Raw genomic sequence first — 18,191 nt, 5'->3', positions numbered from 1 at the left:
TCACAGAATCACAGAATCACAGAATTTTCTAGGTTGGAAGAGACCTCAAGATCATCGAGTCCAACCTCTGACCTAAAACTAACAGTCCCCACTAAACCATATCCCTAAGCTCTACATCTAAACGTCTTTTGAAGACTTCCAGGGATGGTGACTCCACCACCTCCCTGGGCAGCCCGTTCCAATGCCTCACAACCCTTTCAGTAAAGAAATTCTTCCTAACATCTAACCTAAAACTCCCCTGGCGTAACTTTAGCCCATTCCCCCTCGTCCTGTCACCAGGCACATGGGAGAACAGGCCAACCCCCACCTCGCTACAGCCTCCTTTAATGTACTTATACAGAGCAATAAGGTCACCCCTGAGCCTCCTCTTCTCTAGGCTGAACAAGCCCAGCTCCTTCAGCCGCTCCTCGTAGGACTTGCTCTCCAGCTCTCCAAATTTCCATTTGCCACTGGAAATTCCAACTGAACACACAAAATGATTTCTCTCTAATGAGAGTGATGCAGCAGTGGCACAAGGGCCCAGAGAGGCTGCAGTATTGCCATACTTAGAAAGTTTCAAAACTCAGTGGGACAAAGGCCTAGGGGACCTCAACTAAATTAGTTGTTAGCCTTTAGATAGATATGTCTTACTGGAGGAAGTCCAAGGGGCCACAAAGATGATTAAGGGACTGGAGCATCTTTGGTATGAGGAGAGGCTGAAAGAGGTGGGACTATTCTACCTGGACAGGAGAAAGCTCAGGGTATCCTATCCATGTGGATAAATACCTGAGGCAGGTAAAGAAAATGGAGCCAGACTCTTCTCAGTGATACCCGGGAACAGGACAAGAGGCAGTGAACACAGCCTGAAATGCAGGGAATTCTATCTCAACATAAAAACAAACAAAAAACAACAAACCCACACTTCTTTACTGTTAGGGTCGTTGAACACTGACATGGTTGCCTAGAGAAGCTGTGGCATCTCCATCCTTGGAGATATTCAAAACCTGATGGGACACAGCCCTGAGCAACCTTTTCTGGTTAACTCTGCTTTGAGGAGAAGGGCTGGACCCAATGTCTCCAGAGGTGTTTACCTTCAACCTTACTGTGATTTTTATATATTAGAGAACATGACTGTGAAGATTCTATGTTTATAACAAATTTTGAAATAGGAATATATAAGACCTCATGTTTCCTGTGTCTAGCATGAACTCTTACAGGAAATTTCTTGGTTCTTTTCTGACTTGCTTCACCCCCTTTCCCAGACACTTTTATGGTCAAGAGAGAACTAATGCACCCCCAAATTATGTGTCAGTTCCTGTGATCCTACAAAAATTCCTTCATTTTTCCCCTTCTCCAGAAAGTAGAGTGAGGCTGAGCCTGGGAAGGCTGACATCTGGACTCCAGAGAGATTTCCCATCAGCAGGATTCCCAGAGATGTGGACAACATAATAACAGAAAAACTTTCACGGTCCACTTCTTCCCTTCACAGTCACGTAGCTTCCTGCCTCCCCCTCGCTGCTGCAGCAAGTGCTCACACAGAAAAACAGCATTCGGGGAGGAATGTAAGTTTAAGTAAACATATAGCTGCAAATTCAAGGTCAGGAGAGTGTTCACAGCCACCTCTCCATCCTCTCCCACAAAGTGCTTCATGCACCAGGAAAAATCAGGGCAAGATTGCACATGCCTGAGTGAGTAGATTATGATAGGAAATGCTGGCTTATCTTCTGCTTTACAGCAACACACATTACAAATTGTCTGGCAGCTACTCACTCATTCACTCTCTCTGTAAATAACTATTCAATAAAATCTGATAGAACCGTGCGAGGCACCAAAGCCTCCCTATGATTTCCTCCATGCAAGCGCCAGGCTGGAAAATCGGTGAGTCTCAAGGGCAAACTGCATGTGTAGGTGGGGAGAGGAGAGGCTGGTGGGTCCTCCTGAAGAAGTGCCGTTTTGGTCAAGTCAAATTTGTCTGCTTGCTTGATGTACGTTATTATTATTCACTATTATTATGTCCCTTTAGGTGACTGGTTTGTCTGTGTTGCTGACACAGAGACCAGTTCTGCATCTCCTGGACTGACGAGAGGTCAGGGCTGCACAGCAGGAAGGATGTGTGGCTTTCTCTCCCCAAACCTTGGCTCCACTCCAGACCTGCCAGAGCATCTCTCCCAATCCCTGGGAATGCTGGCGCCCCAGAGACGGCAAGAGAAACCTGTGCCTGTTTGCTGCTCTCAGACAGAGCAGTCATTTGTCCCAAAGCCCAGAGCCTTGGGCAATCTCTGGTGTATTTGCTTGTATTAGAGAATGTGTTAATTATGGTAATAATGCAACTAATATGGCTTAGAGAAGCAAGTCTCAAATGGTGCTTACGATTTCCTGCTTTTCCTTTGTATGCTGCCTAAACAAGCAGTTGATTAGAAATCAGCAGAAATTTAGGTATTTATGTATTTAATTTTTGTTAAGTGGCCATTTACATTTCATGTGTCTGCAATTTTTTCTCTCTTGCACAGATCAATTTTCTCTACCTGGAAAAGGGGAATAAGGTAATTTGACACCTGCAATTTTCTGTGTTTACTGCAGCTTTTCAGATTGTGTCATAATTATACATATTTTCTAATTATGAAATCAAAATTTGGAAGAAGGCCTCTTATGATAGGGTAGAAAAACAACTGGATGTCCTAAGTTGTCTTTCTGTCACTCTTAGAAACAATAATAGAGTTGTTCCCTCCGTCCTAAATCACTATTCTGTGCTGTTGACCCAAAGGTGACATCTACTGTCTTTCCTGCCCATGAACCTCACCTTCAAGAAACAATTTTTTTGTCAATTTTTTTCTCACTTTTCCACTCTCATCTACTTTTCCACATAGCCAGAGGAGGAGACAGAAGACAGTTATTACAGTTATTGCAGTGAGAAAGCAATTGTGTCTGTAGTCACTGGGAGCAAACACAAAGCCCCACCACACTCAACAAAGCAGGATTAAGAACAGATCTTGTCCTGGAAAATTAAGCATTGCCATCATGGTCTCTTATGCTTCCTTGTCTGAGTGAGGGACTTGGAAAGCATGCTCTTGACACAATGTTTCTTGGTGGTTGAAAGGGTAAGGACTGACAAGGAACTACAGTAGTTTAGAATTAATGTCCACACAGTTCCAGGGTGTGGAGAGATGCTAAGAATGAGAAAAAGAGCAATTCAGACTCTCAGGAAAGGATAACTCCCTCAGCAGAACAATATATTTCTTAACCACTGACATCCATTGACCTCCTTTCTTTTAGCCTATAAATCTTGCCAACTATCCTGACCCATAGAGACCTTTGATGGAAATACAGTAATTTAATTCAGACGTAATCCATTCTTTAATGATAGAGCATGCAGAAAAAGCTTACATGGGCTTCCCTGTACATGTAATTAGTAGATCAGAAGAATAAAACAATTAATTTCTCTCTGACCAGTTCAAGGAGATAAATGTTTGTTTAATCCAAATTAAAATGTTCCTTTTTTTTTTTTTTTTTAATTTTATTCCTTCTTCCAGCCCAAACAATGGCACGTGATTAAAGCTGAACAAGAAGCTGTATTCGTATCCCACAAATGCTAATTAAAAGAGAACCAAAAGAAACTGTAGTGGGGTGAAATTACTGATTTCAGTTGTTGAAGACTTTTGTGAGGAAGCAGTAACAACTACCCCTGCCACAATAACAGCAGGTAGTCTCGAGCTTTGGGAACTCAAGGGAAAACATGGCAAAATAAGCGCTGAAGTCTGCAACCTGCCATTTGCCATCACATATCTCCAGTGAGCACCTCAGCACAAATCAGCCAGGGTTCCCGGTACAGGCATTTAATTGCAGGTTGTGAGCAGAAAAGTCCATCCTGGATTAGACAGATCTTTTCCTGGTAGAAATTGCACGGCAACTACTGTGTTTTTCCAAATCCTTTTCTTTGTCTCTGAGGTGAACATCCTTTTCTACCAAATGCAGAGGTGAATGCAGCTCCATGCTGGCCAAGAGGACCAGGCAGCTCTAATTATGTGGCACAGTTTAAAACCCTTCCCTTCACTGGACAGCACTGATTGGGATGCAGAGACAGTGTCCTTCTGGAGTCTGGTGAATCTATGTTACAACTGAAGACAACGAGGATTTTCTCTGATGAGAAACTCATTCCCGCACACTGGCCAGTTCTAACAGTGACCTCTAAATGCTAAGAGATAAAACAATGTCTTTGGGAGCTACAGTCTCTTCACCTCACATGAATCTTAAATTTGTTCTTCTTGCAGGAAAAAGAACAAAAAAGATTAAAAAAAAATAATCCATGTTAGTAATTTAAAGTATCTTGTCAGGAATCTGTGCCACACATTCCTGGGATTTTGGAATTGGTGCAAATGAACAGGGAAGGAGTGAGATTGAAAATGATTTTAAAGGCAGTACATTGTTTAAAAACATTAGCATGAAGCACGTGTGAATGCAAAACAGCTCAGACCAAGCTGCACATGAAAAGTGAAATACAAAGAAATATCTTCTAGCCATTTTGGGCAGCAGTTGACAGGTAAGATTTCCTGTAAAAGGGATGACAACATTGACCTTTAGAAAATTATCACCAGATAGCAGAGAAAAGCTTTCCTCTGTTTTTCCTGGGGGACGATGAGCTGCACACAGACAGGATGCCAAAACAAGACAAAAACCTGGAGGTATTTTTAAGTGTGCTGGGGAGCTACATACACCCTGAGATGATCAGCTCTGAAATAAAGCTCTAGGAATACAGGAGTAACACGCTCATGAAATGTACTGATTATTACAAACACCAGCACTCTCTGCAGAGCCCTGCCTACAGAAAGGGCTCCGTTAATTCATGTTAATGGAGTCGCCTCTCTCCAAAGGTGATTTTCGGGCAGACTGACAAATTAAAGGGGAGATTTGTCCCCTGACACCAGAAACCTTTGGCTGCCTGCACACACAAAAAGCAGGAGAGAAGCATCCTAAAATTACAACTGGTAGCAACCTCTTGTAACAATAAGCAGGCAGGCATACAGATTTCAGGAGAAATTATATTAATTACTTGTACATATTCTGCTTTACAGATGAATTAATGTTTCCCTTTTATGCTTTCCGTAGCTCTAGCAATCCTCATGGCCTTTAAAACACAGACACAAAACGTCACCCGAACATCCCATGTCAGCAGAGAATGACAAAGCCTCATCTCAGGCAGGGATGGCACAAAGGACTTCTGACACCTGACTACCTGACTACTGAAAGGAAAGAAGTTCTGAAAAGTATTCTCATTTATCTTCTTTGCAGGTATCTTAACGAGTAAGAATTCTTTTCTTTTTTTTTTTTTCTTTTTTCCTCCTTTTGACGAGAGGCTTGTCTAAACCTGCCCTTTACAGAAGCATGGCAGAAACTAGTTGCTATGTGTGCTGGTACCAGTGACCCCTTGTGGAAGCAGATTATCTTCTCTTGGTTCATAAATCTACCTGTCAACCCTACCTGGAGAGCAGACAACTCATCAGTATGGATTACTGAAACCACTTGCTGGAGAAATAAAGCTACAGCAAGATAGATTAAAAAATAAAACAAAGATCCCCCTTGGGATGTGACAATTCCTTTACCCCAGGCATAGAAAAAAATACAACCTTGAAATGGGGAAAAGTGATCTGCAGAACCAGATACTGAGAAGAGAAATGCAGGAAAATGGCAAAGGAGCTTCAGCGACGATGCTTGATCCAATCTGGTTCAGAGCACAGGTTTACTTTATGGCTCATATTTATCACAGCCAACAATGCTGAAACTGTGCATTTCAAGGTTGCATCTATATTTCAATTTATAAATTCCTGTGGTTAGGGGATTTAAAATTCTGCCATAAAATCTTGGCCAATGTGACCACGGGCCAAGGGCACTTTTCTCCTGTTAATGCAATAACAAAACATTTTGCTTATGGCATTAGTGACTTATAGGTGGATTCAAAAAACAATTCAGGAAAAAAAAAAATTAATCAAGGAGTGGTTTCCAATGTAATCTACAAATTTGAAACTGTTTGTCCAAATGCTTGTTAGTAAAAAACAATTTTGATTCATGCTATGGTGCAGTAACTAACAACAGAAGTTATTTAAATAGGTTAAAAGAACATTTATTGTAGCACTTTTTCCTGTTCCTGCACACCAAGTTTTTGAAATTCCAGCTCATAATGCATAGCTCTGTAGTCCTCTAATGGAGAAATTCATCTAGCCCTGCTCAGCTAGAAGGACAATGGCCAATTAAAGAAGCTACTCTTCGGGAAGGACAAAAGATTTATGGAGAAAAAGGATGGTCTGGGTATGCAGTCTGGGCACATTCAGCTGACCCTTTCTGTCCATCTAAGACAGTTGTTATTTTCCCAGCAGTATATGTGCAGATACATAAAAATGAAATTTTTAGTGTATTAATTAACCAAGAATGGCTAAATATATAGCTCCAGGGCTGTATGTGCTAACTCAGCACAAATCCAATGCCTTTCATAGGCCTGTTAACTTACCTCAGCCAACATTAAAGCCTGTACAACTACAGACAATCTCAAATTTCCTGACCTTTTCAGTCTGTGTGATAATGTTAACATAAACTTACAGGAACTGTCATTTCTCTTTCTGAAAACCCTTTTTCTCTTTAGATTGCAGGATCCTGAATCACAGGGAAAAGAAGGCAGATTTCTCAATTGCCTATAAGAAAATGACACCTGAGGCCAGCCTGATGTATGCAGGGACATCTACTATATCTGAAGGGAAGCATTTGGTTCCAAGGGCTGATAAATTACAAGTTTGGCTTAATAAAATTAAAGCATTGGTTTTTACCTATATTCTTCTTCTTAAATTTCAGGAAAGGAAGGAAGAAAAAGGAAGGAAAAGGAAGGAAGGGAGGAAGGGAGGCTTAGAAAATTATTCCCTTTAAAAGGATTCTCTTTAATAAATATTAGTAATAAATAGTTCTCCCCATCTATGGCGTCATTGTCAGGAGCTTCAGGAGCTTCTTAAAACCAACAGACTCATGCCTGCATTTAGTTTTTATGGTGGAAAATAATAATTTTACCTCATTTTACAGAACTGAAATACACTGAAATGTTATGCTGCTTGCAAGGAAACATGTCGAAACCACAAACTGAAAAATGCAACTAAATGCTGCTGAGCTCCACCAACTCATGCTTACCACTATCTCCACAAAAGTGTTAAAAACACCTACTCCTAGATGATAATCTTAAATGATTGGTGATCATGCAGGGAGAGGAGACATAAATAGACCTCACTAGAAAAAGTTAAGGTAAGAATTAGTTGTGCATTGGTGGCCATGGTACCAGCCCATTTTGTTTTCTTGCTCCAGAGCAAAAATAAACTAAAATATTTCACAGTTTCACTGAGGAATCAGCTACCCCGTATTACTTTACAGAGTTTTACAAGAACTCATTTCATTTATGGGGCGTAAAGGTACACATGTCATATCTTACCCTTTAAACATGTTTGTAGAAATATGTTCAGCAATAGTAACTGTTTGCCACTATATCAATGTAAATGCAGTCCTGTAGGTTGTTTCTTTAAATATATATATATATAAAATAATAATAATAAAAAAATAATCATTGGAACAGCTCCCTTAGCATAATTTTATCAGCTTAATTCAATCCCATTTTTAAGCTATTGACCTTAAATTCAGATCAACCCCAAAATAAAAGGCGTCTGACAGAGATGTTTGTACTGCATTTCACAAAAAGGAAAGAACATATAAGCCAACAATGGCAAAACAGAGCTCAACAGGATGTCCTTGCTTTGAAAATTTCATCCCTAATGTGCATTGATGCACTTTTATCTACAGTCATCTTTTTTAAGGGATTCAATCTTAAAAAACCTTCCTCTTACAAGCATCCTGACTAGTTCATTGGAAAAGCCCATGAATATAAAGATATCTTATGAGCAGAGGCTGGAAGATAGGGCATTTATATATTATGAGCTCAGTCTGTAAGCACAGCAGTAGACATCTGATTTACCTCAGCTCCTACACTAATACTAGCCAAATAACACAACCAGATAAGTGAGGGGAACGATACTGACACACCGGTTTATCTCAGATTTTCTCCTGCTAAGGCCTAGTCTGGACAGCTTGCCTCACAGCTAGCTGGGACTTGCACGAGGAACCACCCTGTGATGTGAACAGGACAGCTTGTGAATGAAGGCACAGCACCACCCGAGCAAGGCTATCAGCAATCAGCTCCACCTGGGAGCACTGAGCATCCTTCCTGAGAGCCACCATGTCAGAGATTAGGGCCAGTGAGTAATGCATTAAAGCCAGCACCGGCAGCCCTCCGGCCAAATGTACTATGTCCTGCCTAAAAGCCTTCATGGCTGCCTAAGACCATTTAAAATAAAAGAAGTAAGCATAACAAGCACTTTTTCCTTTACAAGGGAAAGCAAGTAATCTCTCCAGGTCAATTCTGAATGACTGAGAACAATCTCATTTTACCTGAACGCAAGCAGCACCTCCAGACTTCCCCGTAGTTCTCTCCCCATTACTTACAGCATATAAAAAGGGCAATTTAACTGAATGAATTTATATTTGGGGCTTTTTTCAGCACTGTTTCCAGAAAATAGCAGATGTTGGTTAATGATCTTTAGACATTAGATCATAAACCACACTCATTTCGAACACTGCAATCTCAGTGATTATTTGTATATCATTAAGCAAAATCCTCAGAGCAAGCTCAGTATATTTCCTTATTGTTTCATTTAAATACAAGAATATCAGATGACTTTTTATTTCGTATTTTCCAGTTCACAGGATATTGACAGGTTCTTCCTTTCCCTTCGTTCCCTCTTTTCAGCTAAGCAATATGTAAGCACAGTGTCATTACCAAGTGCAACGTTTCTTCAGATTCACACCGCCCGACACAAGGCAGGTGACTTCCACCCTCACTGAGACACTGGACAAGCATTAAAACAGAATCTTACAATCTTCCTTCTTCACAGAGCCACACAGTGCACTGGTCCCCATGAGTTGAATTATCTCCTTTAAACTCCAGAAATAGAATTCGATTGTTTATATGGAAGCAAAGATAGATGGGTCGGAGTTAAACTGGTACAGGTGCACCTGAGGGAGGCTGGCCACAGCATGACGGCACATCGGGCTCACTTGGGGATGCCCACCAGCTATCCATCTTCCCACACTTGCCTGCACACAACTCTTCACAGCTGGGCTTGGGCTCGTGGGGAGCAACACGGGCAGTCAGCAGGGAGATGCAGCAGGCTCATGCAGACCCCCCAGCCAGCATGAGCAGGGAAGCAGAACTGCCTCTCAGGGTAGAAATGTCTGGTCAAACTACTGCTGGTTTACTCTATTTAGTAACATAAGTGCTGTCTGTCTTTTCGTATGCATAGGATGTGTGTATATGCAATGTATAAATAGAGATAGAAATCTTACATGCCTGCATATCTATCTGTATATGTCTCTATATGGATAGATATCCGTTTTTGCTAACACATAATAACACTACGTGCTAAATACTACAATACATCTATTAACACACATAAAGTAAGATCCTATCTCATAACATTAACACGTTCAGTTTTATCTAACTATCTGTTGGAAACATTGTCTAGGCTTCTGATTCATTAGAACCACACTTAAAAAAAAATTAATTACATAATATATGCTGAGAGATGCCTAGATACGTGGCAGATAAATTAGTTTCATTTGAACACATGTAGTGTATGAAAGAAAGTAATTCAATAAACGCTACGGCTCTCATTCTGCAAAAGCATATGTGAGTCCCAGGGAGTTCAGTAGTAATAACTCAAATTATTCATGGGCAAAAGTGTTTGCAGATCAAGGCTATATATACGATTTGGTTTTTACATTATGTTAATTTTGGATCTACTATTTCACCATAAAATCTGACAAGGCAGAGTCATTTATGAGACATAAATACAGAGAATTGAATTATAGAGAGTTCTCTACATACATAACAAGATCAATTATTAATTAACATTCGAAGATGAAGATCTTGCCTTACAGGAATCATTTTAGGGCATCTATTGACAACATTGACCATAGAGTAGGCTCCTTTCTGTTTGTTCTCTATTGGCCTCCATGATAGAAACCCAACACCCCAGGAAGAGTTTTGCACTGGGTAGCATGTGCCACACAACCCAACCATTTTCAGTTTTTTCCACCACATTCACATTGGTCTTCTTTCCCCCTTTTCAAAGGTTGCTCTGATCCCTTCTTCCCACAGGTCCCTGGTAGGTAGCTGGAACAAGGCAAGACCACACATCACATAGGCCTGCTTAAAGGAAGATATTATCTCATCACCTGACTGCTACTGCCATTCAGGTAGAGATTTACTTTTCTGTCCACCAGGTCCTGTGCTTTTGTAGTTAGCGGAGCTCTGCTGGCATTAATGGAGCCATACAGATTTACATCTGTGAGGGCCCATCTCATACACTCATGGACCTCTGCCCAGCTCTTAGATACTCTACAAAAAAATGGGATCCAATCTAAGCACATTATCCAGGCTTCCTCAGCAGCCTCTTTTCCCCTTTGGGTTCTTCCAGAGGGTGCTTGTTCTCCTGTAACACATCATCATGGGTTCCTTTGACTGAAATGTGGACACCCCCCTCTGAGCTGGTCATTCCTAGCACCTTTCAGTGTTAACAGTGAGAAACACTTTTGGGGTACAATCTGATTTATTTTGCATGTCTGTTCAGAGCTGAGATGATTCCTGCCCTAGAAAAGCCTGTTTCTCTCCATGCAGGATGACTAGCTCTCATGTGGTTGACAAAAGTCATCTCACTATTGTGACAGTTTCATTAGCAACAGTGATTACTCTGAGCAAAATAAAGCACAAGTACCAAGTGTTAACTACAAATAAATTTTGAACAAACTAATACTTGCAAAATTAGAGATAAATATCTTAATAAAAGTCAGAATTCTTACTTTCTTCCTCTTTCCTTTCTGGACAGCTCATGTTTTTGGGAGCTCATGTTGTTACACATGAGCATAGACATTTCTAGACAGAACCCAAACTTGCTCCGTATCTTGTCTTCAACAATCTTCACTAGAGGAAGTTTTTCAGAGGAATTCCTCTGCCCTCTCCCCCCACAAATAAATAAATAAATAAATAAATAAATAAATAAATAAAAATCTATGATTATTGATAAACTTAATGCAGACTTCCTGACCCCTAAATAATTTGTATTTTTAAATTTAAGCAAATTTGCTGAAACCATAAAGCATAAAGCTTAATATTACTCTACTAAGTTGTTTTTATTAACTATTATAAAGCTGGAACAGTGCTGTGTGGAAACCTCAACCTTATTTGAATCTAAATAATTAAGGTACTGACTAAGCAACACTTTGAGGCATGGAGGTCCCCAGTCTTAAGGAGAATTTCCTTTAAATTAACATTAAATAAATGATTTAGGTTTGCCATACCCCATTGTGAGAAACTGTACTGAATTAGAAGAAGGGAAATAAAGACAGGATGAAGTAAGGGACACTGTTTTCTTTAGTGCTGCATCCATAACCTTAAGTAGCCCTTAGGAGACACAGGTGATCTGGTCTGCAGTTGGTCAGGGATCCCCACTCACTTTTGGCTGCATTTTGGTGAACTAAACTGTGTTCCTTAAAAGTCTTGTCCTGTATTTTTCATGCAGCTGTCCTTTATTCCCTTTCAGCTTTTGTGGCTACCATAGGAATAATGCACTTTTTAAGGTGGATAATAAAAACTACGAAAGGAACCAGCTCCAGATGAGTTATGAAATTGATGCTTTCACCACCACCTTATAGGCATTAACATCAGAAAGCTTTCCCAAGAAAGAAGGGGTTAGGATAGACAAAGAACACAGTGGAAATTACCGATAAAATGTAAACATAAATGCCACTAATAAATCACAGGTACAGCATATAACTCTTCATACTAATTCCCCAAAAGACAGTCCTAATCAATAATACATACATAACTCCTCCAAATTTGCTAATTTGTTTTTGACCCGTATAGAACCACTCCCTAATTTCCAAGTGCTGTCCAATGGCTCTTTGTATTATGTAAAGCATGTGATTTGGACATGTTGACTTCTCTAATTAGTCTATAAATACTTGACTTTTACCCACTGCTTTGGTAAGTGTGATAATTGCTGGGGAAAGGCCAAAACATTTATGGTCAATCAGATGATGAGAAAAGGAATATGGCCCTTTCAGTAAGTAAAATGTAAGGCATTATGTGGCAAGGCAGAAGCTATTAGCAGGATCAATATTTCTCCTAGTACCTTAATAAATCATTATATCAAAGAACAGTTGCAGGATGAAGAAAACCTCATTCTACCAACGAGGATGCTTCCAAATCAGCAAATAAAACATCATTTAAATTACAAAGACCTAATTGGTGTACAAAGGCAAATGGCAAGCATAGAATACAGCCCTGTGATGCTAGGCATGTAAGCGTTTTGAATCATTAGTGAAGGAAGAAAAGGAGAAAGACAAAGAAACAGCTACACTAAGAGCTACACAGGCATAATTTGCAAATTGTAAATATGCATGAGCCCACCACACTGTAACTGACTGATGACACCACATTTGGTGTAGATATCACAGGTGGTTGAACCAGAGGAGCACCTGGAATATAGGATGGCCTTTGGTACCTTTACTATCGTACTGAAAAGAATCCAATTGCTGTTATATGCAATGAGGTTTCTTCCTCCTCTTCTCTTTAGCTAGCTGTAGGGTTATAAGAATAAGCTAATATTTGTAAAAATAAGAGTGAGGGAAGGGAAATATTCTACAGGCTGTTTTGAAGCAGGGAAACATATTCTCAGCAGACACTGCATATCACTGCTTACTCAATACATCTGTAATCACACATAGCTATAAGGCTGTCTTGGCCACAACACAGAGAAAGAAACTCTAAGTGGATCTAATTGGAGTTCTGTCCAAGTAAGGAGGAACCATGACCATGTACATGTCCTACACAGTAGGTAACCTGCCCAGGGTACATATATGGCTGTGAGAAGAAGATAAGGGATGGCAAATGACTTCATCTGGTGTAGCCAACCTACTTGTTGCTATGGAACATAGTAGCGTTCCGCTACCATTTTCAGAAATACCTACTCACTGCATTTTTGATTTATTGTGTTACCTCTCAATCTAATAGAGAAATGATGAAACCTATGAGAGACAGAGTCACTAGAGTAATAACTTGACGAGTTCACACTAGGGGCAAAATGTAATCTACTGTTGCAACCAGTATTCTGGTTTATTCTTCTGTGTGACTACCGTGGATTTAGCTCTTTACTGTAGAGTTATTATAGAAAAGCACATGCTTCTTGGTTATTTAGTCACTACTCGTGATCTCTGTCACAGCCTTGGAAGCTTGTTCCTAATTTATTCAGAGGCAAAAATTTCTTTCTGGATGTCAAAGTGGGTACTCTGTGGTTCTTTAGTTCATATTTCATACACTCCTAATTTCATACAGCTGACACTTTAGAAGGTCAACTGTCATCTGGCTGGAAAGCTGACACCTCGAGAAAGTAAACAATGCCTGCAAAGGAGGGAAGAAGGAGCATCCTGTTGCTATGTGATAGCTTTTCTCCCCACTCTCAGACAGCAGAGATGCTACTCGCCTGTCAAAATTCCCTGCTAAGGCAGAATTTTGGCCATATGGCAATTGACCTTAAGAGGTGCTGGCCATATGCGTTTCCACCATATGTCTGCATCTTTGAATTAAATGCATACACAGAAATGAACAATGTCCAAATGTTTCATGCTCTGAACTCTCTATATGGATGTATTTATTTTCTCAAACTGTAATTTATTCCAAAAAGTAAAGCAGATCAGCCTCTCCATAAGTTATGCCTTGAATCAGTTTGTTGGCTGGTCCTTCTGTTGTAGAAAACACATCAATCCTGCTTTACAGAGCATAACATGCCAACTTCAGCAGTAAAGAAACCTGTAGTTTATATACTTAACTGCCTGTAGGCCTCCCAAGGGTTCTTCCTATTTTCCTGTAGAGATTATGCATTCTTCCCCTCATCTGATACCCACTAGCACTTATCAACATATCTCTGCTACTATCCCCGATCTAGTTTAAAAAGCAATTGGAAATACCCTTTTTTGCCTGAATCCCAAAGTATTACTTTTGCTTGGCATATATCAGCTTTGTAGACTGTAAACCAGTTGGGACAGGGACTACTCCTATTTGTTTATGTGTTTAATGGCCTAAAGGCATTATCGACTTTATTAGTCAAATTATAAGCAGCAGATGGGATCATTGTGAGCATGACCCAAACTTTAGTGATCATGTTCAGCGTGATCACAGGGGGAAGGCTAATAGAGGAAGTGCGCCCTTTCAATTCTATTATCATAAACATCTTTTATTTCAGTGCGGTAAAAAGATGCACTGACTCTTCAAACAAATAACCAAGAGCTATTGGGATGCTAGTAAATAGATTCAGCAAAGACTCAGGATTTTCTTATTCTAGTCAGCCTGAACGATTAATTAACAGCCTCCTTGTTTGTCATTAATTTTGGTTGCCATAGTAGCCTCTTTAAATGGTTTCTAACAAACAAGGAAGATTTATCTTTCTTACACTCAATCGATCAAAAACAAATGATTTCACATTCATTTTTGTTTCACTATGACAGTAAAGCATAGTGAATCATTACAATAGGGCCTTCTGAGAAGGATAAAGTGTCAGTTTAAAACCATAGACATCTTAAAAAGCAGACCCAGGGATTAAAAGGGAAGGGCCACTTGTATGCAAACAAAAATACTGGCTCCAAAAGGAATTTTAAAAAATGACAACAATCAATAAATAATACATATTAAAGAGGTTCCAGATATTTTTTTACTCCAATTAATCCAATTTTGCTAGGATATAAATACTTCCACACAGTGTATTTTTGCTCAGAATTCACAGCTGGTGAGACATGAAGGAGGAAAAACATCATAAAAGAATTTCCCAACGAAGAGAGTTAAAATGAATTACTTGAAACAGAGGAATTTTTCATCCACTTCAGGTTGCTTGGATCATAAAGAGAACAGCAGCCCACAAGGGAGATGGGAGGGGGAGGCACATGCCTGCAAACTAAATGCAGAAGTTCTGGGCATCATGTGCTAAGGTTTTCGACATGTTTAGAGAACTACAGGCTGCAACCTGCAAATTGGATCAATATGTTTCTTGCCTGATAAATTCCAGGAGAGAGATAACAGGCCCATTATTGGAAAAGATTGTTGTTGCCTTTCTTCTAGAGGACAAGGTGACAGATTCTCTTAAAGCAGTGACTGCTCTTTGCTTCCTCACAAAACCATGCTTTGAAGATCAGTCATTCCAAACATTGCTCTATCTATACTGTGTCTCAGTTGGAAGGGGTAGCGGGGAAGATCTAGAGCATGGCAGTATAGCCAAATTACTCAGATTTCCTTGATTAGGAAGCTAATAACAAACCCAGGTACAAAAAGCTGTAGACACATTTGTCACCTCCCTCCACCAAGAAAAACAAAATAAACATGAAGGTAAGGGGACTTGTGCTCTTTGTTGTATTGGTCATTTCCTACAGACATATCTAAATGCCCTTGAAGATTTTCTTGTGCTACTGATACTTAAGTCATTGACTTAGCTACATATCAAAGCACATTTAGACCTTACTGGGATCAAATGGTTTTGCTCCTTTCCCCACACTTGAAAGAGCTGAAGGGCAGTATTTGGCCGTTTCCCTTACTGACTAAGGAATCTGAACACCAAAGTGCTTGGGAGATCATACAACCATGAAAACCATACTGCCACAAATAGAGAGTGACATTAGGAACGTGCAAAAGTCTTGATTTTTAAGTAAAATTGTTTCTCACAGTTTACACATTTACTTTCTTTTTGTTCGGCTTTGTGCTGACAGTACAGTTTATCTCTTGGGACAGGGTCTATAAGCTATAAAATGAGATAAAACATGTAGAAATAAGGGGAGTAGGGAGCAGGAATTTGCCTCGCTAACAGCACTGCATTGAGGGATACAAGGCCTTCGATGTTGCTGGGCAGACCAGGGACTTGTTTCTGACATATTCCCCCTTCCACCACTTCCCCTCAGCTGCCTCTGTTCAAGCATGTGCCTGGCCATGCTCCAAAACGGGGTAATTTAATAAATAAATAAAATTAAATTGGAAAAAAAAAAAAAAAAAGGCTTGGATCCAATTTAGAAGGAATCTGTTAGACTACTAAGCACAGCTGAAGGAAGGGTAATCTCTGGTGGTGAGTGTGAAAATGAGAGCTTGAAGGCGATATGCTCTGAGATCAGATATGTATAGGATTTTGATATTTGAAGGAGTGTCAAAATTTTGATACTCAAGGGAGTATCAAAATGCAGTCTAAGAGCAAAAAGCAGGTATGATTTTCATTCTTAGTAGTTATTTTCAACTGAATCTGTCTGTCTATCTATTAAACCTCTGGTGGCAGAGCTGGGGCAGTAGCAAGGGATGTTTAAAAATTTGAACCCACTTTCAACATGTGAAAACACATGGGATATAAGAAGGAGCTAGGAAAGTGAGGTGAGAGTTTTAAGGGATATGGGGCATTAATCCATTAAAAGAGTCTTCTCCACTGCTTACAGAGCTGTTCGTTTCTAGGGGTCTGTTGTGCATGACTGCTTTTCCTGAGCAAATGCAGGATTTTTTTGCTTAAGGTTGGAGACAACTGGAAGCCACATATATTTTCTATCGGTGCTGAGGCCAAGTTAACTGCACTGAGTCAGAGCTAATAAACACTGCCAATCATGGCAATCTATTGGTTTGTATTCAGCATCATGCTAGCTGTGGTACACAGCTTCTGGTTGGCTTGGAAATTGGGCCAAGATAACTCCTATCTACCAGTAGAGAGCTGTGTAGACGTAACCCTTATCTGAAGGTCTATGGACTCTCGTTGACAGCTTGAGTCCTAGTGAACTGAGTATAAGCTAATCATTTCAAACTTTGAGGGAAATTTTGCAGAAAGAAATACAGAAGGAGGACTAGAGGAGAAAGGAATGGACTCTGGACCCAGGCCATAGACTGCTGAGTTACAGCTCCCTACTGGGAGTGCCAGGCAAAAACTTTGTAGCCTGAGCATATGCATGGAAGGCCTGAGATTGCAGATCAAAATTTTGTTTTCCATAGTCTGAAGATCATTACTACTTATTCAGTAGTTAGACTGTCAGCAGTCCAGTGAATGGTCAGCACGTACAGTGAAATATCTTCATAGAAGCAAACAAAATACTGCCAAAAAACACACTCGCATAGACTAAGTTTTTCTGTTATAACTTAAGGACCTTAAAATAGTATGTTGCATTGGGCAATCAAACACTGACTTTTTCCAAAGGCCTGCCTGATGGCACTGCAAGCTTTCTGTTGTATGTATGGCTCTCAAAAGGCACTTTCCAACTGAAATATAAATGCATTTGAACCTACAGAAAGAAACTACAATGAAAAACAGAGGTGGCAAAATCAAAGATGCATTAACAGAGGAAGGAAGGATTAGAAGACTGACCATTAGAAAATCTGGAGGCAAAGGTCTCTAGCAGTGAAGGGATATGCTCCTAGTGGGGTTATAGAAAGATCAGAGGTTCAGAATGCTCAGACAACTGTGAATGTAGAGTTCATTGGGCTCAGATAGTGCATGTGATTGATTTCACTCAGATGTGACTGACAGGAGAACCTGTCAGCAACTGGTCTGCAGAACTTTGGCCAGGATTTCTGAGAGTGCTGAACAGGAAATATATATACTTATATATATTTGACAGTGATTCCAGACTTCATGGCTCAAGATGCTTTGTCTTTAACCTGGTACTCTGTAATCATCTTCTTTCTCTTCTCCCCTTTTTTCTTTAGCAGCCCTAAAGGCTGCATGAAGAGGGAAGAATGAAATGTAAGGGCACTTTGGATGTTTCCAGTGGAGTGAAAGAAACTGAGAAAAATGCTATTAACTACATAAGTGAATCGGTGGCCTTCAAACATTAAAAGAAGTACATTTTGAAGAAATTAAGATTCCTTTGAGAAAACCACATGACTTGTCAACTTTATGAACAAGTTGCCATGTTTCAGATTCAGCCCTCTCCTGGATTTAACATATAACCTTTCCTTTCAAGATCTCTGGTCCCTCTGAATTTTTTTTCTTTATTCTCGTTGGTTCTAGTTCCTAGTTATTAATTAGATCAACTCAATTTTCCACTGAGAATGTAAGAATAGTGACATC

At 40.0% G+C, this 18,191-nt stretch overlaps 1 protein-coding gene and 1 long non-coding RNA gene across 9 annotated transcripts in view; one reads left to right on the top strand and one right to left on the bottom strand.

Moving 5' to 3' along the window:
* ENOX1 (ecto-NOX disulfide-thiol exchanger 1) overlaps positions 1–18,191 on the bottom strand; it is a 360,411-nt gene that overhangs the window by 223,184 nt on the left and 119,036 nt on the right. The gene's annotated exons all lie outside the window — the stretch shown is intronic.
* LOC137853188 (uncharacterized) lies at positions 1,157–5,621 on the top strand. The gene is made up of 4 exons (XR_011094310.1): positions 1,157–1,857; positions 2,490–2,522; positions 3,510–4,516; positions 5,083–5,621. It is a non-coding gene; the product is annotated as an uncharacterized lncRNA (long non-coding RNA).

The sequence above is a fragment of the Anas acuta genome, chromosome 1 (assembly GCF_963932015.1).
Source record: "Anas acuta chromosome 1, bAnaAcu1.1, whole genome shotgun sequence".
In the NCBI taxonomy this organism is placed as follows: domain Eukaryota; kingdom Metazoa; phylum Chordata; class Aves; order Anseriformes; family Anatidae; genus Anas; species Anas acuta.
The sequence above is the reverse complement of the archived record's forward strand: the minus strand, read 5'-3'. Positions and strand labels throughout refer to the sequence as shown.